The sequence below is a fragment of the Arachis ipaensis genome, chromosome B8 (assembly GCF_059453495.1).
Source record: "Arachis ipaensis isolate K30076 ecotype BB chromosome B8, ASM5945349v1, whole genome shotgun sequence".
Taxonomy (NCBI): Eukaryota; Viridiplantae; Streptophyta; class Magnoliopsida; order Fabales; family Fabaceae; genus Arachis; species Arachis ipaensis.
Window position 1 is genome coordinate 34,640,542 of NC_142443.1, and position 23,484 is coordinate 34,664,025.

Genomic DNA, 23,484 nt, shown 5'->3' on the forward strand with positions numbered 1-23,484 from the left:
ACAGGCTGACAAGTGGCAAAGTACTTGTATCTTCTCTTTGTGTATCCTTTTGTTTTGCCCTTTATATTTTCAGTCTTTCCATTATCATATATGGGCATATGCTCTTTGTTCATCTGCAAATGCAAAATAAACATCGATAGCGGAGATAAATTGACTATGAGCAAATTTATAATTTTACATGAGGAAAAATAGGAGTATATGAATCTTTCCCTCTGGTACTCTATGTGTACTTATCAAAGTTTTGAAACAAGAAGGTATAATCCATTTTTCTGTCCCATTTGTTTCATTGTATGCGCATCTCCGAAAAAATTCTTGATGATGTTCATCTGATGTATCGGATGCCGTTAGAATACATCAACGCTTTTTTTGAATTTGGGTTGCCTATAATTCTCTTCAGTCTTTCGGAATTTAAGAGAATTATAGCATGGTACAATGTGAGCGTATCATTCTTGTCAAATCAAAGTTCTTTTAAGATCTGATGATGTTGATATGGAGAATGAAGTTGAAATGAATGGGCAAGATGTAATACTTATAGTAAGTAGAGTAACAAATGCTACAATCTTATCTAACCTATTAATTGGTTGAAGACAGTATAAACGAGAAACAGAAAAATTATAGGAGAAAAGTTTAATTAATTATTTAAAGGAAAAAATATAAAATATAAAATTTTCTCTTAAATTTTGGCCAAAATTTTAAAATTACTCTTAAATTTTATTTTATTTCAATTTTATCCTTAAAGTTTTTAATTTGCATCAAGTATATCTCTAGTAATTTTTTGAAAAATTTAGAACTAATCATTAATAATGCATAATAACTATGTCCGATTCTTTTTTGTGATTCAACTATGTTTGATTTGCTTATGTTAAAGGTTGTTTTTGTGAAATTATTGTTAAATAAGTTTAAAAGTTTTTGAAAAATTAATCACCACTCACCTGGAGTATATATGATGCAAATTGAAAACTTTAAGAATAAAATTAAAACTAAATAAAATTTAGAGATATTTTTAATTTTTTAAAAAATTTTAAGGACAAAAAATATACTTTATTCTTGTTTAAAATACATCGTGTATTTTAAAATAGAAAGCACTAAATTGTTCATTTATAAATTAGCATGAATAAAAGTATCAAAATATAAACTTTTATTTTCTTAGTCAATTAATTTTGAGTTCAAATATTGAATTAAAAAAATAAAAACTATGATGTGAAGCGAATAAAACAGATAGTACCAAAATACAATGATACAGTATGTAGAAAATAAATTGAATACTAAAGATCATATTGATAGCACCAAAATTACTTAAAATTGACATAAGAAGTTCGACACAAAAAAATATTGAATCTTTCTAAAAAAATATCACAAACTCAATGAATTGAATAATTATCTCATATATAAAACAAAACATAAAAATCTACAAAATAACACCGAAATGTCTTCACTCTAACTTCAAAATTTTTAATTAAATGATGTGATAAAACTAAACTTATTTCATGAAGACTTGAGTTCATATTCACAAATTTTAATAGAAAAGAGAATAAGTGAAAAAATATGTAGATAATGTAGCGAAATTAAGTAGAACAAGTGCAAAAATTTGAAAGAGAATGAACAGTGGCATTTATGTATAAGAAGACGACGACATAAAATAACACATAAATTTTTAAAGAATAACAACGAAATGTCTTAGCTTTAACACCAAAATTTTCAACTAAAGGATGTGATGGCACTAAGAATTTATTTCATGAAGAAATGAGTTGCATATTTACAAATTTTAATAGAAAAAATAAGTGGAAAAAATAAGTAGATAACACAGCGACATTAAGCTGAACAAGTACAAAAAATCGAAAGAGAATGAACAGTGTTATTTACGTATAAGAAGAAGCCAACGATGACAATGATAATGATGACGACGATGGAGGAGGAGAAGGAAGAGGAAGAGAAATCAAATGAAAAAAGAAGGCGGAAGAGGAAGTAGTAACCACAACCATAATAACAAAAGAGAAAGATTAGAAAAATGGAGGAGGAGGACGAGAAGAATTAGAAGCAGCAGCAAGAGTGTGTAAGTGAGATGATGAAGAAGAACCATGATAAAAAAAAGTGCAATCACGGCAAGTGGCGCGTGATGTGAAAACCATTATAACAACTTAGTTGAACTTGAGCATGTAACTTATATGGAGTTGGTTGTAGAGCATTATTATTCAGTATATATACTCTTATTAATTTAATTTTGATGCACTGTCACTATAAAACAGTTTTTCATGTGCATCTAATCACGTAATGTCACATCATGAAAAACTACTATTTTCATTGATCGTAAGAATAGCCATCCAAAAAGATGAATGCGACTGTACAACTGTATAAAATATTTTACGTGGTTAGTGCATCAAAATTAAACTCTTACTCTTATATTTCTATGTCAAAAGTAAAAATATGGTATAATATTGAGCATTATACTGAGCTAAATTAAATTATTGTATGTGTTAAGTTGAACAAAATTACCTTATTTAACTCAATATTTATAATATCTAAATAAGAAACATATATAATTTTATGTATATAATCTTTATAATTATATATTTATTACATCTAATATTATATATTTATTTAAACAATAATTAATAAATATAAACAAAAGCCAAAAGAGACAAATTATGACTTCTTTTAATCCCCAATTTTAGTACTAAATGTTTTGGTATATAATTAAAAATGTATAGGATGAACTAGTACAAAGAAAGAAAAATGTAAGATAAGTGAATGATTTAGTAAAAGCATAAAATGAACAAAATTCATTTTGCATCTTACTAAATTTTTGAATAAGAGTTTTTAATTAAGAGCTCTTGCTTATATGTATTTTGTATAAAAAAAGTACAAACTTTTTAAATTACAAATAAATACTTTTTAAAGATAAATAATATAATAGACATAAATAAGTTACACACATTTTAAAGAATGCATAGTGAATAAAGATATTTTTTATTAGCATTAACTTAAAATTGTAAAATAGCATGGAGCATTACTCTCTCTCTTTCTTTCTTTTTTCCTTTTTAATTTAGTTTGAAGGAATTAATAATTGTATTAGTTCCAATGTTTAATATGAAATTTTGATTTGAAATCTGTAAATGATGGCACTCATCAACATAAACAACTGTCCTAGAAATAGTATACTATAAACACATTAAAAAATTCATATTTATGGCTAATTTTTTTTTGTTATGGATTGAAGAATTGTATAATCTATTGTTATGGATTGATTGTGTATTTTTTTATGGACATGGACCTTATTTTTTTTATTTAAAAGTGTAAATTAGAGAGTTTATTTTTGGGGTTAGGAAAAAACGGAAGTTCCAATATTAAATTTAAAGAATTCGAATTTTGAGTTATCACAAATCGAAGTCTCTAATTTGTGTTGGGTAAATTTTTTTTTTCATTTTGTACAAATCGGTTGATTAGTTTTGTATTAAAAAAAATTTGAAGATCCAAATTAATAAGTAGGTTTTGTGAATTAAAAAAAAATAAATTAGAAAAACTTAAATTTGAATCTCCTTTTTTCTCTAACTCTTCTTCTACACTCGGGATTACACACGGAACTCCAATAATGATAGAAAACACCACCGTTATATAAAAATGAAAAAGGCATACTTATAATAAATAAATAAATAAATTGAAGACAAATTGTAAGGACAAAGAATGACAACTATTTTTATTATTTGAATTATTAAATGTACAACGAAATCAAATTATCCACATTATTCTGGTGCGACAACGTTGGAGGAGCTCCTCGTTGTTAATCTTTTTTTATTCTATCAAACACAATTATAACTCAATCACCCGGTCACCTGGCCGGTTGAGCCACCCTCCTAACCAATTTAACCCATCCTGTTTTTCTCAAAACCATTGCTATTCATAATGGAAAAGAACATTTACCTATTTATATAAGAGATTGTATGGTAAGCCATAAATTGGGCAAATTTTCACCTATTCTAAACTTCCGAGGACATGCGAAAAATGATAATAGGTCTCGTCGTTAAGGTGAGATTTCATGTTCTTCTAATAATAATAAGATTACTCAAAAATAAAACAATTTTTTTATATTTAAAATTGGAATAAATACTAAAGAAATGAAAAGAAAAATCGATTTGAAAAATAAGAAATGTTTCTTTTTCTAGTAAAAGCATAACCTTACTTATGATAAAGTAGAAACTAGAATCATCTTTAGGTCAAACAAACTCGATCAATTAGAATATTTATATATTAGAAAAATAAAAAATAAAAATTATATAAATAGAAATGTCTGTCCACAACACAAAACATGAATAGGAATAAATGAGATTTGTGGATGTGGATAAAGAAATGGCCGGTTGAGCCAGCCTCCTAACCAATTTAACTCATCCAGTTTTTCTCAAAACCATTGACCTAATTGGTTTACATAACTTGGACTGTGTCATGCTTAATGTTTGTTTTTTAAATTTTGAAAACGTCATTTTTCTTCATCAAAACCCTCATGCCCTAACCCTTAATGTGTCCTTCCTCTTATCACTATCTCATTAAAACTCGAATTCTCCCATCTCTCTCACTATGGCTCACTAGCTCTCACACTCAAGGTTGTCGTTAGTCATCACCGTCGCGCAAATGTAGTAGGTCCTCAGATTGATCCTCGTTGTCGCTCTCTGTCTTGTTACCACCCTCCTTTTGCTCATAGTCGCTGGCGACAGAAGCAGTAGGTTCCGGAGTTGGTCGTCTTTGTCGTCTCCTTACTTCCAGTCTCACCATCAGCTTCCTTCACGCAACCAAAAGTTGGTCCCCGATTTAGTGAGTTCCAACAAATTTTTCTGTTCTTTTTTTCTCAGTTTTGTTGCTTTAATATATGACTACATTTTGATTTTGTTGTTGAAAATGTTACTAAATTAATATTTTTACTACTGAAAATAATCACTGGTATGAGTTTGTTACTAATATGAATGAAACAAATACCTTCTAACAATTTTCAAAAGAAAATATGAATCATGTTTTATTTAGTAAAAACAAATGTAGATTAAATTTCAGATCATCTTGCCTAATTATGGTTACAAAATTACATAGCTTTGGATATTTATCCCGAATACAAAAATTACATGACTTTTGATGGATTAAATTAATTGGTATATGACATTTCGACATATATCTTAAATTCTACCATATCGAACACTTATTGGAAAATAATTAATTAAAGCTAGTGCAATATGAAAATCACATATTTCATTATTTCTCGTAATACTAAATGAGGGATTAAAAAAACATATTATAAACCGATAATACTCATAATGTATAAAGGACAACTCTGTTTGTATACGTCAACTTGTTTTCAAAATTTTGCCATCTAGATACCCTTATTTTTGTAAACACCTAATTAGAATACTTGCACCTTTTTGCACTTCAAATTTTGGTAAAATAGTAGTTCCCTTTAATATTTTGTTTTTAACTATCTTTTAACTTTTGTTTTAGACCACACTTTTTTCTTATATCTAAATTTTACGAATTTTTCGATATTTTAAAAATTATATACATATATATGCCAAGACCTTAGGTTTTTTAAAGTATCCAAAATAAAGTATTCAAAACTATTCTAGTATTCTATGTATTAACTTAATTTTTGAGAACGAAAATTTTTTGTAAGTGGAGCAGAATGTAAGACTCTTAATTTTAAAAAGTTATTAATTAATTATTTATGATCTATTATATTTATTTAAGATTATATTTTTAAAAATTTTTATACATAAATTGAATAAATTCTTATTTACTATTAAGAGTCCTTATAATTGAAAAATAGCGAATATTTTATATACTTTAATTTTAAATATTTAAATTTCTAACCTTACTTTATAAATAAAAAGAGAATTAATTTACTTATCTCCAATTTTTATTAAATTAGCATTTAAATAAAAATAATTTAAAAATTATATTTAGAAGATATTTTTGAGATGAATACTCTATATTTAATTTAGTTTTCAATTATTATTCTATTTTTATTTATTTTATAAAATTATTTATAAAATTATATTATTATCCTTATTTTTATTTAAATTTCCTAATCTACCCCCCACACCACCCCAAACCCTAACACTACACTCACCTCACCTCACTCACCCCACACGCACGGCGCACACACACACAACTCACCCACACTCACAGTAAAGAACAGAAAGAAGAAAAAGAAAGAAAAGGAGTCAGGGTTGCGAGAGAAGAGGGTGGACCCAAGAGAGGGAGAGCGCCGGGAAAGAGAGGGCCGCACTGCTGTCGCCGCCAGAACCGCGAGGAGAGGGAGTGGCGCCGTCGCGCCGCTGCCACGGTGCTGTCGTGGTCGCCGAGAAGAGAAGAGAGGGAGAAGAGGAACGCGAGCCAGTAGCCAGGGGGAGGAGCCTCGTGCGTCACCGTCATCGTTGCTCGCCGTCACCCTCACCGCGTATCGCCGCCGTTGAGTTGCTGCGCGCAGCCAGGAGTAGTCGCCGTCTTGGAGCCATCAACGTCGCCGAGCCGCACGTCATCACCGCCGCGAACCGCACGTCATCACCGCCGCGAACCGCGAACAGAGGAGAGGGACAGAGACGCGTTCGCGAGGGAGCTGCCGCCGTGGAGGAGCCGCCGCCGCCAGATCCGAACCTGCCGAAGCTCTACGCCGCCTGTGCCGCCGGAAACCGCCACTAAAGTCCTTTTTCCCTGGGGCTGAGTTGTGGTTCTTGCATGCTGAGTGCAGTAACCGTGCATGCGACATCAAGTTACTGCGTCGTCAACGGAGTCGCCGCCGTTCCGTTTTCCCGGATACTCGTAGGTTCAGTAAACCTTTCCCTGTTCCGATTTCTTTTAGTCATTATTCTGTGATATATTTTTAAGGTCCTTGCAACGTTAATGCTTTAGGTTGAGTTCAGTTCTTACGTGCCGTGGTTAAAGTTGCTGTGTTTGCTGTGAAAGAGATTAGGGCTAAGGCCTAAGTTGCCGTTGATTTCGGGCTGAGCAAAAAGAGTAGAGCTGACACGTGTGGGTTATGGTTTTGCATATCGAGGTAGGGGCTTTTTCAAAGAACTTAATTTTATGATTTGGAGTTGTTATAAATGGATATTAACGTGATAAATGTACTTTTAATGGTTGTATAAGCTTTATGTATTGCTGGGCTGTTTTGGGATGAACGTGTTTGTGGTTTGATTGGATTGTGGTTTGATTTGGTTATATGGTTGGTTGCGGAAATATTTCCTTACAATTTTGGAAACGAGTTTGGTTCATTGAAAATGAATTGAGTTGGATCTGATTTCTTGAATTATGAAAAGGATATGAATTTTCGAAATTAGTCTGATTTTTTAAACTGGTTTGGTTTTGAACCCGTGGAGGGGGTTGCGTAATGGTTTGGCTGGGACCCGAAACGGGTGGCAAAGTCCAAGTTTTAGGGGAGATGTTGCCAAAATTTTATGAAATTCAAGATTTTGTTTTAAAATATGATTTAGAAAAGGATTGGATTCGAGAAATTCTATTGTTTGGTTCTTGATTTATTAAGAAACAGGTGATTCAAGTTCAATCTTTTAAGGAAAATTTATGTTTTAAGTTTGATTTAAACATGAGGGGACCTATGTTTTGAAGTTTGGTCAAAGAAGTACCTTTGGAGGAGTTTTAGCGGATTTTGAAGGAAATTGAACTTTGATGACTTAATTTCGTATTGCTTTTGAAGTATTCTTTAAATTTTAACTAAACAAATCCGAGCCTTTGGGAAAGTTTCCGATTTAAGAACGAAAAGAAATTGGTCTTTGGGCTTAAATAATTTTGGTTTCGAAACCTGGTTCGGAACTTTTGGCTTACATGCTTTGGTTTTGATTTTAAATCTTCACTTTAATTGATTTCAACTTAAGTAACTATGATTCCGAGGATTTCTAAGGAATTTAAGAAATGAGGTAGGTTATTCTTCCCTAGAGTCTTGAGTCTTTGCCAAGGTTGTTGATTAATAACTCTTGATTTCAAAGTGATGGAGCGAATGATTTGAAAGTGAGTGATTTTGAGTCTTTCAGAAGAGATTTGGAATTTGGCTTGGTTATGAAGTTTGAAAGTTTTGAAAAGAAAATTTACTTAAGAAAAGTGGTTCTTGGCAAGATGTGAACTGAATACATTTGTGATTTGAAAGTGGGCCAAGAATGAATTATATTTTGAATAATTGAATGACAATGAGGATGAATGTGAAAAAGTGATATGAATTAGTATCGGAAGTGAAACTAATAATTATGAGAAATGATTGAATATATTGAGCTTGAGGGTGTTATCCCCCCATGTCAGCTTGGGGTGTTGTCTCTTCTCCCCATGTCAGCTTGGGATTCGTCCTATGGATATTATTGAGCTTGGGGCGTTCTTTTCCCCATGTCGGCTTGGGGATTTTGAATATCTGTGAGTCTAGTTTAATTGAGTACCAATTTCATGTCCATAGCTACTTTGTAAAGTTAGTTATGTCTCTTGGAAGCTGGGCTGTACGCAGAAAATTCAGAACCAATTACTAGAAACAGGGCAGCAATTCCAATTGACATTTAATTAACCAAACGAAGTGCTATGAACCTGAAACTTGTTTTTCCTAAAACTTAGGGGTGTAAAGTGTATCCTCACCAAAATCTAGGAGTAACGGATTAGAATTGAATTTGTTATATATTTTGCAAAAACAGAGCTGCCTGCTGTATTTTTCTGAATCTTCTTAAGTGCAGCAACAGATTTTTATTGATTTGTTATAAAATTCAATTCTAATCCAAAGGTGGTAAAACTTTGATTTAGATCCAAAGGGTATGTCCAAATTTGACTCTGTGCATGAACGTAGGTAAGTAAAAGTGTGTAAGTTATCTCTAGGACATAGATCTGGCGCAATGGATTTCCACCGAATCAGGACCAAACGGCAGGAGAAACTCACAGCAGCGGCGCACGTCCTGAGAAGGCAGAGGCTTCAGTTGCGGTGATGGACCTTCGGCGACGGTGGAGGAACGGTGGCGACGACGGCTGGGCACGGCGGCGACTCCACACGCGACGGTGACAGCGACGACTTCACCTCCTCTGCATGCGCGCTCTCTTCTCCGTCTGTGGCTGTCGTTCGCGCTCCCTTCTCCCTTAATAGCAACACGACGGCGAGGCACAGGGTCGGGCTCGGCGATGGCGGCGACAGCACGGCTTCCCGCGTGCAGCAGTTCGGCGCCTCCTCACTTCAGCGGCAACGGCGGTGGTGGCGAGACCCAGTGGCGTCGGCGCAGCCTCTCTCTTCTCCCTCGGTTCACTCCTCTTCACCTCCCTTCGAGTCCCCCCCCCAAACCAATTCTCTTTTCTTTATTTGTCTGAAGCTGCTGGGTTTTCTTGGGGGTAAAGGGGAAAAATTATAGGTTAATTAGGTTAGGGTTTGTATATAGAATTAAGGATTTTGAGGTTTAATTTGGAAACTAATTGAATCTCTAAAATTACTTTAATTGTATCAAAATACTATTGGCTTGAAATCAAGTACTCTAATTGAAATTATAAGATAATAAAATTAATTTTCTTTATTAACAAAACTTAAAGTATTTAATTATAAAGGTATTATATAAAAATCTTATTATTCTACAACTACTAATTTTATAATATAAATATAAGAATTAATTCAATAATTAGAAAATTAGATAAAACTCTAATTTAAATTTCCAAACATCATTATTATTGAATTTCTAAGACTTTAAATAATAAATAGGAATATAATCCAAAATTATATTCTGATTTCTTTTTAAATACATCTTGATATTCTTAAATGTTCTTATGTGATGGCAATGCAATTTCGTTTTGATATGAACTTTTAAAACAAGTTTTGGATTCTCTTCTTAAGAAAGTTAAATCAATTTTTTATTCGCTTGAATTGCATCCATAGCTATTCTTTAAATTGACAAAATTAATTTGAAGTTGGCATGCACTACTTTAAATAAGTTTTGAAACCGACTTATAAGCAAATTTTTACTTCGGAATTCTTTTCTAAATAAAGTTTAACTTCTTCTTCTTCTTCTTCTTCCATATTTGCTATAATTTTTATACACGATTGAATATAAGCTTTCAGAATTTTTAAACAAACGTTTGATTTTCTTACAACCTTGCCACAAATATACTTTTATTATTTCTTTTACAAAGTGTTTGATGCGCACTTTTTCTTTGAAAATGTGAAATAGTTTTTGAAATGTTTTTCATTCTCTATGAGCAATTCATTCGAAAGTATTCTTAATTCTACTCGAGACTTATGAGCCTTGTCTTTGGTCTTAGACATTCTTTTTCTGTAAACCTCATATTCCTTGACTCAACTTAATTTTGCTTCAAACTACTGCACTATTTTTTCTTTTGTTATTCCTATCGGGTTTTGTTGATTCGGAAATCATTCTTGAGATTGCCAAACTAATTTTCTGTCCGACACTCTTCATTTCTTATGCATTCCTTATTACTTGTGATTTTAACAATCCTTTCAAACCCTGGCGGATTTTGTTGCTTGTCTTTTTCCAAGGTCTTGTATTCTTTTGGATAAACTCGGGGATTGCCTTAGAATCACGTATGACTTTTAGAGGTAGCAAACGAAACTTTAAAAACACTGTTCGTAAACGTGAAAGATAGATTGATAAGTGTGCAACGTCATGAGGAGTATAGCAGTTTCTTCCTCGTAAAAGTTTGCGGATGTTAGGCTTGTGACTGGTTATGGGTTTGTAAAGTGATTGATGAAGTTGGGAAGTTAAAGTTCTGAAGTAGGTACGAGGTCTGTGAACGAACGTTATGTCCGCTGTTTAAATACCAGCATGCTTTATAACTCTTGATTTGCACGCTATTTTATTACTTCAAAAAGGAATGGTGTTGTTGAAATAAATTAATGAATTTCTATGATTATGACTTTTTGATTCATTAAAAGTGATTTATGAGTAGTTATTGATGAATGGAGGAGATGAATTAATAAATTCTAATAAAGGTAACTTGTGGTTGAAAAGGGTGGATCTTGGAATAATATATGTGTTTTATGTGTTTTATGATTTCGTCGTCTCACTGGTAAGCAGCAAGCACTCCTCTTTTACTCACTACTTACAGCTTACTGGCTTGCTCTCTACTTCTTGCCTTCTCCAGATTTGTTTTCTGTGAGTAGATTTTATAATTTATTTTTTTATGTTAAAACAGTTAAACTTGCCTTTTCATTAATATTATGTAAATTGTTGACGGAGGACTTCTTTGAGTACAATAATTATTGATCTTGAAAAATCCCTAGATGACGATATAAAGAATGATGTCCTCAGCCCTCAGGAACTTGTTGGCCCTGCCAAGGTCTTCTCCTTTTTATAGAAATTAACATTTGCTAAGCTGAGTTGATTTATGTACTTCTTTAAAGCATGAGCTTTGCAATTTGTTTGAGTAATAACTGTAAGTTTTCTTACTAGCTAATAAGAATTGGCCTAATTTATGTGTGTTGGCCTATAAACTTTGGTTGGAGTATTTATGTATCTTTATTTTTTTAAATCAAAGTATGTTTGGAAACTGAAATTATCTATTACTTCTCGTTTTTTATGTTAAATATATAACACATGGCTTTCCTGTTTAAGCATTGTTTATGGCTTTCCTATTTAATATTTTCTAGGAATCAAGATACTTGTGGTAGTTATAAAATTGAAGGCTGATTATCCATAATGCCATGTATTCTTTTGGATCTGATTCAGAGTCAGTCAATGAATGTTATCCTTTTGTATATTCTTGTGATTTGTGCTTGATTAGGATTATTAGTATCAATGGAGAACCATCAATGGTATACTAACAAGGCTGAAGTCAAAATAGTAGAAGAGGGTCGCATTATTATTTCAGATGCAATATTGGGCAATACTGGAAGAAAGGTTAAAATTTTAGAAGTATCAAATAATCACGTAGAAGAAGTTCAGAGACAGAAACAATGTTTTGAGACTTCTTTGAATCTCTCATCCGAACTTTTCTTACAAGGGCTTGTTTATTTTCTCGAGGGGGAGACATGAGTTTTTATTTACCAGCATTATGACAAGGACTTAGCAAGTGTCTGGGCCGATGATTGGAGCACATTCAAGCTTTATTTAAAGCAATTTTTACGAGCTCTGGCAAGATTATATGAAGAGGAGAATATGTATCATGGGCACTTAAGACATTACAACTTGGTAATAAGTGGGGATAGAGCACTTGTTAGTGGAGTTGAGGGAAATCTTCTTCCCGATGGTTTCGAAGATGAAATTTTTACGGATGAGACGAAGGAACTAGGTAGAGTTTTATTACCTTCACAGAATCTCGGTAAATCTCCAATGGAAATCGATCTGTTTATACGTTTTATACTACCATGGTAAGTTAATTTATTCTTTTAGTTAGTATATGATTTTTATTTGAATTTTGTTTATATTTTATAGATAACATTTATTATTATTATTATTTCAGGTGTGAATCATGGAATATGATTTTTTGTCATCCGATTTTCTTAGATTTTCAACATAAACTATATTATTTTCTTATTGCCAACCAATATTTAAACGAGCATTTGAAAGGTTCTACCCTCGCTAAAGACATGTCAAGAAAAATTGAAAGGCATCTTCTAACCTATGGGATACATCAGTTAAATTGGCACGATGGAGTGAACCTCGTGAACGATCCGGTGATGATGCAAAGTTTGAACAGTAGAAATTATGGTACTGTTCCTCATGAGTTTCTTCGATTTGTAAGGAACTGTATAGCTCACCTTAACATGGAGGTAAATTATTTTTTTTATATTTATACTTTGAATTTAATTTAATTATAGTATTTTGATATTTTCACTAAATATTATCTAAATATTGTTATATTTTTTTAAATTATATACTAAGTATTATTTTACTTTTTTATATAATTTTTTTTCTAACAGGCCAATGTTGAGATGTGTCAACAAGCTGAAATTTTGGCGAGAAAGATTGAAGAGTCCTACCCTGGTTTTCTATTTGCATTACATGGTGCATTTATGGAAGATGGAACTTATATATTTGATATGCCCTAATGGCTTATCTAAAGCTTTCCAAGCTGCCTCTGCGTGCACTAATTCAGCTATTATCTCGAACTTGGTGTGATGATGTTCTTTAAGCATAAACAACTGTTCTCCTAGATATTGGCATCTTAATTCATGTTACCATTTGATATTGAAATAATGTGATGGTTTATGTATTGTCTTGTCTCACAAATTAACATCAGCAGTAATAACAGAGTAATTTTTGTTGCAGACAAAAACTGCAAAATCCACTGTTGGGTTGTCCTAGTTGCGGGACATCTTAATTATAACATCATTAATCTTCCTTCAACATTTGAATTATTTATTGCTTGTAGTGAGTTTCTTTTGTTTTTTTTTTTTCAACCTTAAGCTTATAAATGTAATGCAGCAAAAGAGGCAGTTGGAGCAGAAGATACCCCCTTGGGAGGTTGGTCTGTAAGGTTGCATTCTGTTGCCCAGGGAATTCTGAATGTTCCAGGATTGAGCTTAGGAGTTGGTCCAAAAGGAGGACTTGAACATGGTGATGCCGTATCTTGACAGTTCATTCTTACAAAGGTGTCACTCGTGGAAAGGCGTCCTGAGAATTACGAAATAAGTGAAGACAACTAGTAATATAGAAAAATGTGTGTAAATGCTTTGGGAAATCTATCACCGTCTAACATAAGAATGTATGCATTGAGTTGCACAACTAGTTTCTGGAATTTAGTTCTGATATATCTAGAACAACACACACATTATCAGCTTTTTATAATTTGAAGTACATGCAGATTTGTTGACCACCTATTTTGTGTATTGTTAAGGGCCTATATACTTAAGTTGTCATGTAGCAAGCAGCATCATTCTTTGTTTATCCAGGGCAAAATAGGATTTAAGGAAGAATGGAAGTTTTATACAACTTCAATTAATGTACAATTTTGTGTATGTTAATAGTTTTATGTAGTCTTTATGCATATCTGATTGAACTGCTTTATATCAGTACATTTCTATCTCCATGTAAGATGATTTTTACTTGGAGAGCTTATATCATATATTGGGAATTTTCACTACATGTGTGCAGGCTGTTACTGTTTGTCCTTTGTCTTCAGTAAGCTCTCTTGTTCGGTTTGCTGAAGAGCCCCAGATGTTTGCAGTTGAATTCAGTGATGGATGCCCTATCCATGTATGCAATGTTATGCTACTGCAATTATGAAATTTTATGCTCTGAAATTTCTCATTTGTATGGTACTAATTGTAGGTTTATGCAAGCAATGATGCAATTCAAACTGAAGTAGGTAGATGTAACTCATCTTGGTTAAGAATTTCCTACTATGGCATGTATAGATGGAAGTAAAGTATGGCAGTTCATTTGCTAGTTTAATTGCTTAGAATCTTGATATCAATTTTAAACATTTTACCATACTGAGGCAAATGGTTATATGGTATATTTTTTCTAAGTGCATCTTTGAGTTTTGGTGAATTTTTGTGCAGGGTCAATGTGCCATACTTGTATTGCCAAGGCTGACAATGCCTGGTCATCGGATTGATCCTCCCTGTGGAAGTGTTTATTTGCAATATGGTCAGCAAAAGTCAGTTGCTGATGCTGAAAGTGCTTCAATGCATTTGAAACATTTAACAGCAGCAAGGATGCTGTTGCTGAAGGTGGTTCCATTCCTGGATCAAGAGCTAAACTATGGCGAAGAATAAGGGAGTTCAATGCATGTATACCTTTTAGTGAGGTTACCTTGGCCTTGATTACTATGCTTCCTGCAGCTCCAAATCTTCCTCCAGAATCTCCTCCTTTGCCACCCCGTCACCAAAAGCTGCTGCAACTGTGATGGGTTTTATTGCTTGTTTACATAGACTACTTGCATCAAGAAGTGCCGCATCACACGTGATGTCTTTTCCAGCAGCAGTTGGAAGGATAATGGGTTTACTTAGAAATGGTTCAGAGGGTGTTGCTTCTGAGGCTGCTGGGCTTGTTGCAGCAGTCATTGGTGGTGGGCCTGGTGATGCTAATGTGATGGATTCTAAAGGAGAGTGGCATGCAACAATTATGCATACGAAGTCAGTATTGTTTGCTAATTAGGGTTATGTCATTATTCTTGTCAACAGATTGAAGCCTATGTCAGTATCACCTTTGCTGTCAATGGCTGTGGTTGAAGTGCTCGAGGCTATGATTTGTGATCCACATGGGGAAACTACTCAATATAATGTTTTTGTTTAGTTGTTGTGCCAAGTTGCTGGGTTAAAGCGTCGTTTGTTTGCACTATTTGGTCATCTTACCGAAAGTGTTACGAGAGACAGTAGCTGTTATTATGCGATCAATTGCTGAAGAAGATGCTATTGCTGTGGAGTCCATGCGAGAGGCTTCTGTGCGTGATGGTGCTTTGTTGAGGCATTTGTTGCACTCTTTTTTCCTTCCTGCTGGTGAACGCCGTGAAGTTAGTAGACAACTTGTTGCTCTTTGGGCGGATTCCTATCAACCCGCTTTGGAGCTATTGTCTTGAATTCTGCCTCCCGGACTTGTTGCTTATTTGCATACACGCTCTGATGGAGTTCAACGTGAAGAATCAAATCAAGAGGAGTCATCAACTGGGAGAAGAAAAAGACGCTTACTTCAGCAGAGGAAATGTCGCATTGGGAGAGGACTACAAGTGCAAGGGCAATGGCAATTGTATATGAGCAGCACTACAAGACTGTTGGTCCTTTTTCAGGCACAGCTCACATTACTGTTCTCCTGGATAGGACAGATGACAGATCTCTGAGACACAGACTTCTTTTTCTTTTGAAGGTCTTTGTAAATTTAATCTACTTATTCTTTCTTGTTTTCTCTTTCCTTTTGGTGATTTCACTTTACAAGCTCTACTCAAAGTTAAATTCAACTCAATTTCAGGCTTTGATGAAGGATTTAGCTAATGTAGAGGCTTATGTTCTAGTTGGAGCCTGTGTATTAGCTGTCAATCTTCTTACAGTGGTCCATGAAGCTTTGGAGAGGACAGCTATTCCTTTGCAATCAAATTTGATTGCAGCTACGGCTTTTATGGAGCCACTCAAGGAATGGATGTATATTGACAAAGAAGGTGCTCAAATTGGACCTGTGGAAAAAAGATGCTATTAGAAGGTTATGGTCCAGGAAGGCTATTGATTGGACAACAAGGTGTTGGGCCTCTGGGATGCTAGATTGGAAGAAGTTGCGTGATATTCGTGAGCTTCGCTGGGCACTTGCCCTTAGAGTTCCTGTCCTTACCCCACCTCAGGTAGAGTCATCATCTTTGGTGGAAGATATTCATACAAACATCAATTGTTCTGTAAATATTTTCTTTATCTCGAATTCTTTATTATTTCTTGTCTGATATGTGGCATGAATTGGCTTTTTTTTTTTTGCTATTAATCTTTCATGGCCTGAAACCTTATTATTCTTGATGACTTGAATTTATTTATTTATTCATTTATTTATTTATTTTTGGTACAAAAAATCTAATGAGAAAAGCAACATATGTTTAGGTGACACTATCTTCAATCTCCTATAATAACTTATTTACCAATTACAATCCTATATTTAATTTGCTTACATTTGCAAAAATTTACCCAACTATTCTCTTTGCCGCAAAATTTATTTTTTTAGCCTCAAGTTTCTGTGCCTGTTATATTCTTCTGAAAATTGGCATGTTCATTTAGATGATGCTGGAGAAATTGTTACTCCAACTCCTGGAGTAAAACGAATCTTGTTAAGTCCATGTTGCCTTCCTCACATTGCACAGGTACTTCAAAGGTTTTTCCTTATTATTTGGCCATGTATGAAAATATGTTTGTTCTGTGATATACTACTACTTTAATAAAATTTCTTTTTCAAAGATTATAGGAGTTGTCTCCTTGCTTGTTAACTTTATCATATTTAGTTCAAGTTGTTTACTATGTGATAGGTATGGTTTCAGTTGATTTTTAGTATTTTCTACCCTTCCAATAATTCCCCACTCTCTCGGCTGCGCTGCTATTCGCTTTGCTCATAGCTGCTTGTTCGCTTATATGGTCTCGTCTTCATAGCTCTCAAGCTTTGCTTATAATATTTAAATCTAGTTTTTATTTTTCTTTTCATTGTTTTCCCTCTTTTGTTGTGTGTGTTGGGGGGTGGGTTGTTTTACGAATTCAGGCCATTCTCTCTGGGGAACCAAGTATTGTTGAGGCAGCTGCTGCATTGTTGAAGGCTATTGTTACCAGGAATCCCTAGGCCATGATACGTCTATACAGCACTAGTGCATTTTATTTTGCACTGGCCTATCCAGGATCTAATCTACTTTCAATTGGGCAACTCTTTGCCGTCACCCTTGTCCACCAAGGATTTCATGGTGGCGAAGAGGCTGCGGCTTCAGCTTCATTGCCTTTGGCAAAACGTAGTGTTCTTGGTGGACTTCTTCCTGAATCTTTGTTGTATGTATTGAAGCGCAGTGGTCCAGCAGCATTTGCTGCTGCAATGGTATCAGATTCTGACACTCCTGAGATAATATGGACTCATAAAATGAGGGCAGAAAATTTAATACGTCAGGTATTGCAAATTAAGGTCTGATGTGTATGGTTTTTTATAGAATACAAGTGTACTTCCCAAACTACCTTTCTGGTATTGTTCATGCAGTTCGATTTATCCCTGTTCACTGTATTTATCAGGTTTTGCAACACCTTGGTGATTTTCCACAGAAATTGTCACAGTATGCCATGTTTTGTATGACTATGCCCCAATGCCTCCAGTTACATACCCTGAACTTAGAGATGAAATGTGGTGTCATCATTATTACTAGAGGAATCTGTGTGATGAAATCCGCTTTCCAAATTGGCCTATTGTTGAGCAGCTTGCAAGATCCTTGAAATATCCTTGGATGATGTATCCGGTGATGATGTAAATAAAAAGCACTATTCGGAGGTGTCAGATGAAACATCTAGCTAATCAAAGCAAATTGAAAATATCGACGAGCAAAAGTTAAAGCGACGATATCGAAAACTTGCTATGAAATATCATCCTGTCAAAAACCCTGAAGGAAGGGAGAAGTTTCTTGCTATACAGAAGGCTTATGAACGCCTCCAGTTTAACATAGTTTGCATGTTACAAGCTTATTTGGATTCATATATCAATAGAAGTTACTAGGATAGCGTGATATTCAGCACAACTATCCTCATGTTGAAGTTAACTGTATGGACAAACTCTTGTTATTTTGAAGTCTTCAAATGCCCATGGGGACATGTTTTGTTGTCTTAACTTCTTAATTTTTGATATGTAAGTATATCATGCAAACAAGTCCATGTACTTTCTTTAGTGTGAGAAATGAGAAATGGTGTGATAGCCCCTTGTCACCCAGATTGGGAGAGTTTTGTAGATGCATAAACTGTTTTGTTCTTTTCTCCTTTTGCAAGCCAGCTATAGACAGGCTTAGTTATATGCATGCACAGATTTGGGGTGGCAAAATCATGATGTAAAAATTTCTTTTTGCTTCTTGGGGGAATTTATGTGATATAATATCATTTGCTTGCAACAGTAGGTTTTTATATTCTAATTCACTGAAAATATTTACCTTTTGCGAACTGTATCTTAGGCTACCATGCAAGGATTGCAAGGTCCTCAGCCTTGGAGATTGCTTCTTTTGCTGAAGGGGACAATGCATTTTATACAGAAGATATAGAGACATATTGGAGCTATTCAAATATGCTGGCTATCCCATGTTGTTAAGTGCTGTTACTGTGGACAAGGATGATAAGAATTTTCTTTCTTTCAGATAGAGCACCTCTCCTTGTTGCAGCATCAGAGCTTGTTTGCCTGGAGTAAAATTCCATTCTAGCTCATGCTGCTCGTTGACTTTTATTGTGGCCAGATGTGCATCTTCATTGAATGGAGAAGAGCTGGCGAGAGATGGAGGAGTGCAACTTCTTGCAACTCTTCTTTCCTGTTGCATGTATGTTGTTCAACCATCTACTCCTGGAAATGAACCACAAACATCATGCGAACATTTTTAGTTCTTAGTCAATTTGAGGCTGCCGGATCTGAAATACTCGAGTTTTCTGGGGTAGTTCCAGACATTGTGCACGGCACTGAGTTTGAGCTTCTACCAGGAGCTGTTGATGCTGCTCTACAGTCTATTGCCAATGTTTCTGTTTCATCTGAGTTGCAGGATGCTTTATTGAGGGCTGGTGTTTTATGGTATGTCAATTATTTTTTTTTTTTGGGGATAAAATGCTTGGTATTTCTCTCTCAACTATAGGTATGCAGGAGGATGTCCCATGTGAGTTTAGGGCTTAGTTAGCAAACTTGGTGTTTATATGTGCCTGTGTCGCCAAATAGCTTAAGTATTTATTTAGTAAGATGAGCTTTACCATTACATGAAAATTTACTGTGTATGAAAGTAACTCTGTAAACAGCTATCTACTAAGCTCTCTAAATTTTGCAAAGGCTTAATTTTCAAAGCTTACTATATATTACTTATGAAACTGATTGATCTCAACATCTGATTGGGTTCAAAACCCGTTTTACTAAGTTCATCCATACATGACAAAGATGTTTCATGCGTGCGCTCTTGGTGGAGCAGATAATACCAACAGTACTTATGCACTAGAGTGGTTATTTTTTTTTGAGAAATGCCTGGCATATTATTTGGCAACTATTTTAGAACGATCTGTCCACTCCTATATCGGTGGAGCTAAAAAGGGAATGATGTATGTTAAGTCTAGCTATAATTCGATGATAATTTATGGTGGTATCATACTGTCTCCCTTTCTTATCATTTTTATGTTTAAAGTGTTGTGTCTAGTTGGGAATTGTCTAGCTATTCTATGTTGTAGTATTATCATAATTTTTGTGGGTTTTGAGCAGATCATTTGATAGGAGATACCTCTTTAAACCTAGCCTTTCCTTGTCTTTATCATTGCGGATTCAATCCTGGGTTCGTCTTTCTCTTGGGACTTCCATTTCTTTCGTAAACTTAATGATAGGGAATCCTTTCAACCTTTGGCTCTCTTAGGTATCCTTGATGATTTTTCTGTCTTCTAACTACTGACAATAGGATATTGTCTCTTGATTACTCTGGTAGTTTTAGCTGTAAATCTCACTTTCAATTTTTAAAAAGAATTACAGATTGAAGAAAAATTTTGAGTAAAATGATCATGATAGTATTTCATTAAGCAGCAACAGCAATTGCCATAGGAAATAGTTGACAACAGGAAATTTTATGCAATAAACTGAAATCAAAGATGCATCCAGTCCTGAAATACAAAAGGATGATACAGGCTTTGAGAAACCATGTACATACACACTACGATGCGCAACACAAGTACATTAAGTAAAATTTGCATTCCAGATAGAAAATTAGATAATAACTATATACCTTAATGACAGATATCAAACCGGTCTTAAATTGTAAAACACCTAGTCCCTCACTGATAGGTTCCAAATTTTGGGACAATGAGTATGCATGCTTACATACTGCAAATAGAATAAGATTCCATTAGAACAATTGTTAGGAACCTTAAGAGCTTCAATAACCGAATTAAAGCATATATTGGCACTCCCAAGCCACTATCTTATTTCAAATAACATATACATTTTTAAATTAGCACACAATTAAGCCATATGTTGATTTTAACCCATTTAAATTGTCAGCTAAATCACAGGCCAAGTTCGAATTAGCAACAAAGAACTCAATATTAACATCAATTTCATTCTATTGAGTAATTCTTTAATACTTCTTGTCTATATGGTTGATAACATGATATATAGTTCAATAAGGATGAATATGTGACCCTCCTTTTAGGAAATGTATATCCTATAGTCGGCCAATGACTTTCACGGTTATACTGTATCATGTTGAACATACAACAAAGACAATACACACAATTTTATAATAACTTCTATATCTAATGTTAGCCAAAGTAAGTGAATAAATTAATTGGTGCTATTTTTTTAATAAATTATGTATAATTCAAAACTCCTTTTAATCGTCTCTATCATCATCATCTTCTTCTTTCAAAAATTTTTCATAATTCTTCTTATTTTATCCTTCTAGCAAGAATAAGTATTACGATTAAAAAATTCCGGTGTCAAAATTAAAAAACTTTTTGTGTTACGGTTAAAAAATTTCGGTACTATTTTTTTAATAAATTTTGCACAACTCAAATTTCCTGATTTCACCCTCCTAATAAGAACAAAAAAGAAAAAAAAATCAAACAAAAAAAAGAACGATAATGAGGATAAAACACGCAAAGAAAAAAAAAAGAACATGAAGAAGAAGAATTGTGTGATTCATGCACAGGATGTGTGAGTAATTTTTATTAGGTTTATGCCAACTTAACAGGACTTGGTTGACAAAAATATTTAAATATATAACGAGACCAAAAATATATATATAATAAATTATTATTTCTATTTATAAAAATTTAAAATATTAACAAATATATCCATTGATAAAAGAAATTAATTTTGTACTCATAAAAGATAAAAAGTTATTATTTTTATTTATAAAATTTTAAAATATTAATAAAGCTGAATAAAATTAATACTTATGTATTTCTGTGACATCAAAACTATTTTTATGGGTAAAAAACTAAATATGAATAATTTTTCATTATATTAAAGTTTTATAGTTAGAAATTAGGATAGATTTCTCAATATATATATATATATATATATATATATATATATATATATAATAGAATAGGTTACGTTAATATTAGATAGAATAATGAAAAATTTAAAAATAGCACCCTTTGACGAGAGATATGAGCAAGAAGCTTCGAGAAAACTAGTATTTTCTGAATTATATGAAGCCAGTAAACATATGCTCATTACTAAACTTGTTGAAGAGATCAAATAGAACCAAGATAGATCTTTTTGATCAGAGGTTGAATATGAATATGTCATAATTCAATTTTTACAAATAGAATATTAAAATAAAATTAGAAAAAAAAATATTCCTAAAACAAAAATTCTAGAAAAAATAATCAATGCCATATATGATTGGTCATATATATATATATATATAAAATTTTATGAGTAGAGTCTATCTTTTTAGATTTGATTCGGTACGACAAAATTTTAATTTTTTAAAATAGTTTATTAAAATTAGTTGTTAATAAGCATAAACTACAAAAATTATGTTTGAAGAAGTTATTTTTAGTATTTAAAATATTTTTAATAGATATAAGTATAATAAATATAAAATTTATTAATATAGAATTGTATTGAATTTTTAATTTTAAAAAAAATATTTTTATAAATATTTTCAAAAACAACCTTAACTTCTCAAAAATAGAAGTATACGTATATGATTAGCACCATTTTTTTCAAAATACTTTTTTAAATTGAATTTTATTGAAAAAAAAAAAGAAAATTAACCAATATCAATAAAAAATAAAAATTTAGTTACTTTTGAATTGAAATATTACTATTCACATGGTGAAGTCTTATGCCTATTTTTTTTTGTAAAATTAGTAATTAAATATTATTAAATAATTTGATATATTTAATTAAATTGTTATTTAATATTTTTAAATTATCACCTTCGAACAAGATAACTCACCAATTCACATATTAAAATAAGAGTAAATTATTATTTCTACTTACAAAAGTTAAAAATGCTAATATATCTATTCATAAAAGATAGAAATTACTATTTATACTTATAATAAATAGATTTCTACAGACAAAATTATTCAAATCCTAAAAAATTAAATAAAATTCTTAAACTATCCTTCTTTTCACCACTATTATAATCATTTCTCTCTCTCTCTCTCTCTCTCTCTCTCTCTCTCTCTCTCTCTCTCTCTCTCTCTCTCTCTCTCTCTCTCTCTCTCAATATTCTTAGCGACTCAAATTCCAAACTCTACCACCACTCTCTTCTCCAACTATCACCATTACTGCCTCTATTACCATCACCATCACTGCCATGGCCATCCCTACCCTTCCTTCCTCCTCCTTCTTTTTCTTTCACTTCTTCGCCATATGCTAAAAGATTCTCTTTGTATACAAAGAAACAAGCACAATAAACTACATAAAAAAAATTCAAACACACCCTTATTCTGAAAACAATACAACAAATTCCAATTTTTTTTCCCACAAGAAAAAGATGCTTTCTTCCACCTGTCTAAATCACTAATGTTACGTTCATCTAATACTAATTTGATTTAGATAAATCTATGAAGATGATAACATAATAATAAAAAGAGGGATCTTTATTTACTTGAGGAGGAGAAGATCGGAGAGAGTGCGTGGGAGCTTGATGCGGCCGAATTCGGAGGCGGACATCGTGAGGTAGATGCAGAAAAGGCCAATGGTGAAGAGGAAGAATACGGCGACGGCCATAGCAAATTCGCAGCTGTTGAGAGGGAACTTCTCCAATTTGGGCTTCTTGGCGGTGGGGGAGTCGTCCTTGCCATAGTTCTCGAGGTCCTGACGAGCAACCTACCGGTATCGACCGCCATGACTCTCTGCGGCATCCTTAGATCCCAACGAATCACTCACACTGCTCGCAGCATCCTTA

General features: G+C 33.1%; 1 non-coding gene across 1 annotated transcript; it reads left to right on the top strand.

Annotated features, from left to right (window-relative positions):
* Positions 1-6,137: 6,137 nt before the first annotated feature.
* LOC107611807 (dnaJ homolog subfamily C GRV2) lies at positions 6,138-18,248 on the top strand. Its single transcript, XR_015896195.1, has 11 exons — positions 6,138-6,795; positions 6,886-7,030; positions 11,737-12,322; positions 12,415-12,724; positions 12,875-13,067; positions 14,049-14,150; positions 14,459-15,761; positions 15,864-16,232; positions 16,596-16,731; positions 17,121-17,513; positions 17,633-18,248. It is a non-coding gene; the product is annotated as a dnaJ homolog subfamily C GRV2 (transcript).
* The last annotated feature ends 5,236 nt before the right edge of the window (positions 18,249-23,484 follow it).